The following is a 10282-nucleotide window of genomic DNA, read 5'->3' as shown; positions in this document are numbered from 1 at the left end:
AAGCAAATTGTTATACATTTGAATTATTTTTAAATAGTAGTAAGTGTTTACTAAGTAGTGTAAATGGTAGTAGTGTTCGGGCGTTCGAATCAATAATGATTATATTAAAATTTTACGAACGTGATACTTTCAGAATACAATTTATTTTCCAACTGAGATTCTAAAATTTCCACGCAAAAATATTAAAATGACGTTATACCAGAACGCTTAACAATAAAAATAATAAGCAATGATAATAAAAACTCTTCAAATTGACTTTGTAGACAATGTCGTTTTTTTTACCCTTCTAAATAATGTGAAAAAACTTTACCGATGTAGAAATTTCCTAAACAAATTAAAACAGGAATCACCAAAATGTTTAATTTTGACTGTCATTGATATTAAAGTTATTCGAAATAGGTTTTCCAGATTTAGTTTGAATAATTCAAGCTTTTGTTTGAAGTGTAGGGCCATTGATGATGTGTGCCATGTCTTATATGTCTGCCTCAGGTACGAAGCTGAACGTACCGAAGTAGTTAGAGCTTGCAAAGATCAATTGTGGTTTTGATGTGCAAGCCAATTGGAAAACCGAAAGGGAATGGAACGGAGTTGCTGGCTTCATTAGATTGTTAGCCCTGCGGAGAGTGTGAGTGATTCTGATGTTGTTATGATAATAAATGTATGGATAGAATAGCAACCTGGTTGGCTAGGACCCCGCCCGGTTGCTTTCTTCACCAAGATAAGCGTTTTGGCATCGAGCCTCTGTTAGCTGAGGTATTCGCTGTTAGGATGCGATGGATATGTGGAGAACTCTGTGATAGAACTGCGGTGTAGGCATTGACCTCGCTCCCGAAAGCGGAGCCAAGCAGAGATGTATGTTTTCATTAGAGCTCTATTAAATTTGTGAATCTGTTTTTTGATTTTTAAGTAAATCAAAAGGACTTTGAATAGATTGAATTGTAGGACAAAATTGGCTTTGTGATCAACACTGTTTTGTCGTTATGAAAATAGTATTTTTGGTGTTTGATCTGAGTGCATAGTCTAATTGAAGTTAGATATAGGAAGAAGTGTTTGTAAAAAAGAAGTGTTAGAGGAAGGGGTGGGGATCGCGCTTCCACGAATCGGTTAATTTGATAGTTGAGGCTTAGAAGTTATGGTAGGTGGTCGTGGTTGGTAGAGTCCATATTAAGGCGATAGTAGGTTCTGTAAATACAGCGATGGAAATGTCTGCCTAGGCATTTTCACCGGTGGTATCCTGACAGAACTAAACTGATGATTGTGTTGTGTTATCAAGTTTAAAGGGTCTAAAAGACGACCTCCGGTAAAGCCCATTAAGGTTAGGAACGAAGGGGGCGGTGTGGTGACCGGGTCGTCACAAGACAGGTGTCTTCCTCTACGGGGGTCGGGATGCCGTTAAAATTTAATACAATATTAAAGATATATATCGACTTGATTGAAAAATTATTTTATTTAATTCGATTAATAAAAGATCATGTTAAAAGGGTAAAGATAATTTTCAAAATTTTTATGATTTACGTAGAGATTAAATTTTAAACTGTAGAAAAATGGAAACGTTCAGCAAACGTCTTGTTTCATTTAGCCTATTGATTGTTTTTTCTTCTTCTATTAACTGACGTGAAAAATGAATTTAACAAGTCAGTTGGTTAAATTAGTTAAAAATATTTTCAATAATTTTTTAAAAATATTTATGTTAGAAAAAAAGTTTTTTTATTTTAATAGAAATAAATTACTAACTTTTTGCGTTTCATTCTGTTATTAAGTAATTGTAAGTCAAAATCTAACGTTAAGGATTTTGTATGTGTGAAAATATAGTTATACAATTAGCGACTGGATTCATAATTGAATTACTATAAATCATAACTACAAAAATACATTTATGACAATACATTTACAGTAGAAGAAAAAATTATAAAATGATCTTGTTTTATAAAGTAAAGATAAATAATTTTGAAATGTGTAAACAAATAGGTTTGTGAATTTTATTTTTAGTTAATAAATTAAAAATTCAAATAATTTACGGGAGTATATATATATGACTTAAGAGAAAGAAGGGAGAGAAGAAATAAAAAAAGGATGAAGGAAGAAAGACAGAATATAATCCAGCTGAAAGATTACGCATAACTTTCATTAACCAAGGTCTTCCACTTCGAAATTCTAATGAGGATTTACTGCTAATGTATAAAACTAAACAAATTTATACCCATTCATTGAATACTGTATCTATTTATTCTATATTTAATATAAGCTATTTAAAGAAAATGACGTCATCACTAAATTCATTCATACTAGTTGTTCGTGAACCGGTTTTTTTGTACAGTACAATATATTGTCTGTCATAATACCCTTACAAATTTTTAATAACAAATAATGTAGACAGATTCATTATGATTAAAATAATTCGAACAATGTACCGTTATTATATACGCCTTAAATAAATTATTCTATTACTAATAGTAACCTACATCTACAGTCTAACAATTCTTATTAATAATACCACTGAATTGTAGACATCCTCCTGCAGTGTAAGCGAACATGATAGGTTGGCAAATTTAGAACAGCCAGATAAATGTTTAGTTACCTCTTATATAAGTCAGAAACTACAATTTTTTATTATTATTATTTTACATTATGTATATGTAAAATAAATTATCTGAATAAATACATACGCTTGAATTTGAGAATCGGTAACACCGTAACGGATCATCAAATTGTTATACCAGTTTTTAGGGTGTTAATTTTTACATTTATTGGTTGTTTTGAACATTTTTTTGTTTCCTTAAACAACTTATGTTTTTTTTTTTAAAGTGAATTTAAAAATGGACTCAATTTTAGAGCGAACATTTGGAAGACCTTACCTTGTTCTTCTTTTTTTCCGCATTATGGATGCGGCTGAGCAACTTAAGGACAGCCTTGAAAAACTAAAAAGAGCAACAAAAGCGTACAGAAACGTGTTAAGAAATGTTTTGAAAATGTCGAGCTTATTTTTGAACATTTATTATTAACTGGTACGTATAATGAACGGACTTCGGTTAGCGTATGGGTTCTAATTAAAATGGAATTTTTCTAACGTGTATTTGTTTTTATTCAACTTATCTTGCACCATTTTGTTCAGAATTAAATTCTCTACAAGTTTTATTTAAATTTTTTTGTGTTTATTACGCATTTAACAAAGTTATTGTACGTCAAAATAAAAAAAAACAGGGATTTTTACCCCAATCTGTTGGTTTTCACCCCAGATTCCTCAAAATATACTGCAGATATGATTATGATTCTGGAAGCTATTTTATTCGAATTTCAGGTCAAAAACCATATGAAAAAAATAAATCTGTTCCTTAATTACCGTCTTTAAAATTTTAGTACGACCTCATTTCTCCGAGGTAACTGAAATCTTAGCGAAATCTTTCGCTAGCTGTAACTCGTAAACAAAGCGTTTTAAGACATATGTTTATGTGAATGTTTTCCATTATTTTCACGAGTAGAGTAGGTTATGAAAGTTCCGGGAGAACTTCGTGGTACACTTTATATAAATAAGCAGTTAACCATATTTAGTTATATAATTCTTTCCCCTAAGTGAGTGCATCACACCCCCTACACAAAATTAGGGCTCACTATGCGTATTCCTGCAAAACTAAAAAGTACTACCACCGGCGGTACTAGGCCTTCAGAGGACGGAGTAAAGATGAATCGCGTCGAAGAACGTAAAAAGTTTGCAAATCTCCTAAGGAATAACCCGAGTAAAAGCTTTACCAAACTCACGATCTAAAAACGATCCGTACGGAAGCCCTAATTCCATAAATCTTAAAAACAATATAAACGCAATATATAATCACCAGTAAAAAAAAAAAATACCTGCTATTTTATTAGAGAAATCCAGCAGTAAGGGACAAATTTCCAGGCTGTGCGATGAATTGGGAGTATAAAACATACCTCGACACGCTTACGTTCCGTAGACTTCAAGTACATAATATTATATCTTTTATTGTCAGATTTAAAACACCTTAGTATTGTTATTTATTATTTTTTTTTAATTAAATTTATCTTCTATCAATGAAGCGTACGTTACAATATTTTTTCTTTATCATTTTATATCAATTAAAACTCCATCACTCATTAAATATAGTTTCTTGCTGTCTCTGGATTGTTACTCGACTTTTCATATATAAGACATAATTCGCTTCTTCTAATATATATATATTTGTATATAATATAAACGAGCTGAAAAAATTAAAATACACTACATCCTTTTTATATAACATATTTCCCTTCTACTCTTTTACTCTTATAAAATGGACTTTTGCGCAAGTCAAGTAAATACAGGAATCATTTTTTAAATATATTTATTAAAACTTTTATCAATTTCATAAAACTATTTGATTAATAATTAATGAATAGCTTTTAATAGAATAAGTAAAAAAAAAGTATGATTTATATAAAGAACACAATATGAGAAATATAATTACACATTCAGACGGAAAAAATGTTAAATTTAATCGCTTCTAAAATAAAAATAAATAAATCAAATGGCGCCCGAGTTTTTTCTTTTCTTTTTTGAGTGTCTCTGTAAATATTGCACACATTACATATGAATAAATATGACAGCTTCTATTAGGCGTTAAAATTTATAACGTTATAATTTATACAAAGGTTCCACCTACTATGACTTCCAAGAAAATTCCCAGGATCGCGAACTATTCACGCTAAGCACAATAAAATAAGAAAAATAAATATATAAAGCAGCCTTTAAATAATAGCATATTTTTTTCATTTTTATCGACGACGTAAAGGAGACGGTATATGCGTTTCGGGTAAGAGGTTGCGCGCGCCCGCATTTCTGTGTATGTTGTTACCTTTTCCTCAAAAACTATTGGACAGATTTTGATAATTTTTTTGCGGTACATAGGTAGGTATCACTTCAGAGCAGATTCTTAGATTAGTTTTATGGTTATAAGCGGCCAGGAGGCGCTGCAGTAGATATGTTACTTCAAAACGGCTTCGTGGGTTTTTAAAATTTTGAATTTTATCACTTGTTATCACAAAATTCTAAAAATGTATAATTTTAAATTAATAATTAACGTTTAAATAAGCTATATGTGTATGTGGTTTAACGGAAATGGAATTTGAAAGTTAATAACTTAATTCATGTAACGGTTACAAAAAATCTCTTTCGGCAGGAGAAAGGCGGAGGTAGATTTCACCGGTGCTAAGTAGGAGATAAATAAGATTTCCACCTTAAAGTTAAGGAAAACTTCAAATTTACTCAATATGACAAAGGTTATATGTGAAAAAAGTTTCACATTTTTAGCATACGACAAGCACCGTCTTCTTACAATTTCAGCAACACTTTGGTCAACCCTTGCCGTAAGGGTTGGTCATATCAAAACTTGTTTCATACAAAAGTTTTAGGTAATGTTTAGAGGACTAACGACCACTTTAAACCGATTCGATACTGTGACTGTTAAGGGAGGTATGATTTTTTTTGCCTCCGAAACTACATTTTTCCACCCCCTGGGCCAATGGTTGATGATACCAAAAAACTTGATAAGTTTTATACCCTTATCGAAAGAATAGTAAGAACTTTAAACGAATCGATAGTTTACTAAATAAGAAAGTTATAGCGATATTTATTTTACCGAAAAAGCTCCCCCATTTCCACCCCCATGGTCCGATTTTGGCCGTTAATGAACTCAACCGAGATTTTGGGCCGTTATAATTTATGTATCAATTTGAAAGTGAATGGGGCAAAATTACGGCAGTTATCGTGCAATACATATATATATATATATATATATATAAACGTTTGAACTGATGGTGGTTTCGGGGTCTGGGGGATGTGAAACGCGAAGATATGTCGAAATTTTCCAAAGTCGAATCATGGTACCCATTGCAATAGGTAGCTTTCTTTTGAAATCTACCTAAAAGATAGGTCGTATTTTATTCTTAAATTTCTTTTAATCTAACTTTTAAAAAAAAAATATATTTTCAGTACTAAAATTTGTCTTAAAAACATAAATTAAAAAAAAAAAGTAATATCGTGGACTACTTTTTAACCTAGCTTGAATTTACAACGTGTAAAACAAATTAAAATATTCTAAATTTAGTCAAAGTGAGTTATTTATCAAAATTAAAATCATCGGAATATTTGTTTTAATAATGATCAGAATTATGCTTGTTTTAATTAAAGAAGAATAAGTATGTATTAATTGAAATTACTGCTCTACCATTTATTAAACTATCACTTCATCTTTTATTTAGAGGTTCCGGGTTTGAATCCTAATTAATCATGATATTTTTCACCTTTTGTAAATTTTCATGTTGCATTCAATTCAATAAGACTGGCATCAGGTATGGCATTCGGTTATAAGGTCGTGCCGAATTCTGTTAGCTTTTCATTAAAAAAAATAATTATTGAGAAAATGAGTATTGAAAGAAAAAAATAAATAGTGTTCCGAAAAAGATATCTTAAAATAACTATTATTGAATGAAAAGTACTGCAACAAATACGTAATAATACACTTTGTAGTTACAAAGTAATAGAAATATTCTATCTCATAATAAGACATTTAATTTAAAAAAAATAGTTAAAACAATTTTTTTTAATGAATTTACTAAACCATAATTTTACCCTACTAAAGGTCATTTGTGTGTGTGTGTGTGTGTGTGTGTGTGTGCGCGCGCGTGCGTGAGTGTCCGTCCCCCTTACCTTAACACCGAGATGTACCGATCACTAGCGGAAAATCCCGATTCGTTAGTACATGTCTCGTGGTGGTCAGGTATGCACTTGTATTATATATCTCGATAAATTTCTAATTTAATTTTCGTTATATAAATTTTCATCATTAAAAAAAAAAATACTTTTACACAAGAGGTAATCAATTTTGGACACCTTATAATCCTATTCCGAGACTTCGCCCGCCAGGGCAACCCGCCCGGAGGGCGTGCCTACGGCACGTCTCTGTAGGTAGTATTTTTATAAAATATTAATTAATTTTTTTTACTAATGTTAAAATAAAAGTTTTGTTTTGAATAAAAGTGGCGGTTTCTACTTCGATACATACTTCAGCGGATCACATAGTATTTTGTACATTTTCAAAGATCTCTAGAGTAACATGAATGAATATTATTTATGCTGTATTCTTTGACGTAGACCTTCTCTATCTGGATGTTTACTTTTCATTTACAAATTCGAATGTTAGGGTTAAGTTAGTCGTACTTCTGTTACGGTTAGTAAAAAATATTTTTATTTTTATTAGGCCGGTGAAAACAATACAGTTTTATAACAGCAATACGTATTTAAGTTCATTTATTAATTTTTTTTCCTTTCACTAGTGAAAATGGAGACTAGTTTAAAATTCAGTCTGACTTTTCTCTGATTTGAAATTTGAACTTCAACGATTTCCGCTGTAATTCGGTTGGTGACATTTTGCATAAGTTTCCTTATAAACAGAATTTGTTTGAACTTTTAATTACAGAGATAATATTTAATAAATTAAATTACGTCTGATTAAACATGTATGTGAATTTTTAGTAAAATATTTCAATTTATCATGAGATACAAATTTATGTTTAAAATACATAAAAGAAAAATATACCAATAATTATTAAAAAAAAAAAAAAAAAAAATGGAACCGATATCTAGACCGTGTAATGTAATGCACGTTTATAGAATTATAAGATTTTCCACTCTCCCTATTGATGCTGTATATTAAATATAATGTATATTGGATCTGAAAGGTTTAAGGCGAGACATTTCCGTTTTTGATGATTTTTATTAACGTTACATATCTAGTGCAGAGGCTCACATTACCTGCTCTACAGAATGGCATATAACATCATCTAACGTGACACATACATATAAACTAGCAGGATTTCCAGTGTCCCTACCTACCTACCGGACAACGAAAAAATGTGTTTTGAAAATTTTCATTTTGTCAATTTTCACCGATTTTTGGTGTCTAAAAATTTTTTTCAACATCCTCATATCACCGCGCAAAGGAGCTGCTTCGATTACAAAAAGATTTATTTCAATCCGATTAATAAGAGAAAAACAGTTATGCGCGAACAAACATAAAAAAATATACAGGTTGAATACATAACCTCCTTCTTTAAAGTCGGTTAAAAATGGAGTATTTCAGAGAACAGTTTTTTTTTTTGTAACTTATGGGACCTTATGTATTACATCAGAGGGTACTTTTCAAGGGAAGATGCCCCGTAGCCGATCTATAGTTAGTCAGTTATCGTTGTAGTTAGTTGTTAGGTGCGCCACTGAAAGGAGAAAATATATAAATTAAAATTATAATGTAACTTTATATTATAAATAAATATAATCTAATCAAACTTATCCTACGCTCGCTAACCTTGACTAGCTAGCGTAGGTTAAGTTTATATATATATATATTTAGCTATTTATATAAATTTATTATACAGTGCACCTTCAATTTAGCGGGTGTTACGTTCCAGAAAAATTCCGCATGTAATGAAATTACGTAAATTGAGATTCACATTTAATGCAGAAATACAGGTTTCTTGTCAAGTGATACAGTAAATGATATACGGAAATTACTGTACTCAAAAATACTGTACTTTATTTTACGATTTTATTATTACAGTATCATTGTATTAATTTAATGATATTACAGTACAATGTATTTTTTTAAAAAGAAAAATATGTACTATTTATTTACTTATTTTCTCCTTTCAGAGACGCCATCTAACAATTAACTACAGATCAGCTGCTGGCATCTTCTTGAAAAGTACCCAATAGAGATGTAATGGCAATTTTGTAGCGGGTGAAAATGCCATGCCTGACCGGAATTCGAATCCCGAACCTCCGAATGAAAACGGAGGTTCCGGGTTGAAATGCTACCACTCGCGCCACGGAGGCCGGCTGCTTATTTTAACCTACGGTTTGTAAATAACCACACTTAATCTTTTTATTTTATTATGAAACGAATCATTAAGTTTTAAATTTTTTGAAAAGATATATCTCGCCAAAGTGTTGCTTTATTTAAAACATAATAAGTTACATATAAAAAATAATATAATATGGTAATCTATTTCTATAGAAAAATAACGTGATTCATTTCTATGCTTAATAATACGTTCACATTAACCTCATTGTTTTTTTTTTTTTTTTTAATAACTAGATTACTTTACGACCTTACTAATGATTATAATGATAGATACTGAATTAATTTAGTATTTGATTCATGTGACACAATTCATTCTAAAATAATTATGATGAATGTAGCATCGAAGAAATAATGATACAGATATGTAAAAAAAAAGCAGTTAGTTAGTATTTATCGCATCCGGTACGACTTTTTTAACTACCGCACCCATCCGATATTGCTTACGGTTCATCATTGATTTGCAGCATATAGCATTGGCTAGTATTTTTCTATTAAATTTGATAGCAATATTTTTGTTATATATGTTTATTATAAAAAAATACCATTCGCTAATGCAAACCTCCACTATGGTGATCATGAAATAATATACACCCGTTGTAATACCGGCTAATTCGGCTTATCAATTTTGTTAATTTTGTAAATAGCCAGTACGCTCGAAAATAATCTTGGAAGGGCAGATCTTGGAACAAGAGTTTTTAATTATCTTGGTTGTGATCTACCATACGACAGAAATACAGATGTCGATAACAAGCTGAGCCGATTTGGGGAAGTCTGTGGTTTAATTCGCAGGACATTAGGGAAACAGACCAGACAGGAGACTCAGTTAAGATTCTACAAAACAATGGCCGTGCCTATTATTACTTATGGTAGTGAAGTGTGGGTTTTGCGGAGTTAGGATGAGTCACGTATTCAGGCTGCTGAGATAAGGTTTTTGAGAGCGGTCTAAGGATGTACTCGAGTACACCGATTGAGGAATGAGGAGATAAGAAGACAGCTAAGTGTGGTGCCACTATTGGGTACATTAAAGGAATAACGTAAAAGATGGACTGATCATTTGATGCGTATGCCGCTTTGTAGACTTCCTTCTCAAGTATACAAACTGAGGGAAGAAGAGATATAGGACGCCCAAGAAAGCGATGGATGCGGGAACAGGCCAATGAGCCTAATCCTTGACGGATGATGATAATATAAATTTACGGAATATTTCTCTAAATACAATGGAAACTTATTTAAAATATTTTATCCTTTACGGTTAGGATGTGGTTTCACAGAGTTCGAAGATTAAATAACATGTAGTATCTTTTTCGCGTTGCTGTGAAAAAGATGAAGATTTACCGGGCAAGTGCATCAAATATTAACCTAAAAATTAATTT

At 31.2% G+C, this 10282-nt stretch overlaps 1 pseudogene; it reads left to right on the top strand.

Annotated features, from left to right (window-relative positions):
* The first annotated feature begins 6752 nt into the window (after positions 1–6752).
* On the top strand, positions 6753–10082 carry LOC142326856 (uncharacterized; annotated as a pseudogene).
* Positions 10083–10282: the final 200 nt, after the last annotated feature.

The sequence above is a fragment of the Lycorma delicatula genome, chromosome 6 (genome assembly GCF_047948215.1).
Source record: "Lycorma delicatula isolate Av1 chromosome 6, ASM4794821v1, whole genome shotgun sequence".
Classification (NCBI taxonomy): Eukaryota; Metazoa; Arthropoda; class Insecta; order Hemiptera; family Fulgoridae; genus Lycorma; species Lycorma delicatula.
Note: the sequence above shows the minus strand (reverse complement) of the source record. Positions and strands in the feature narration are given on the sequence as shown.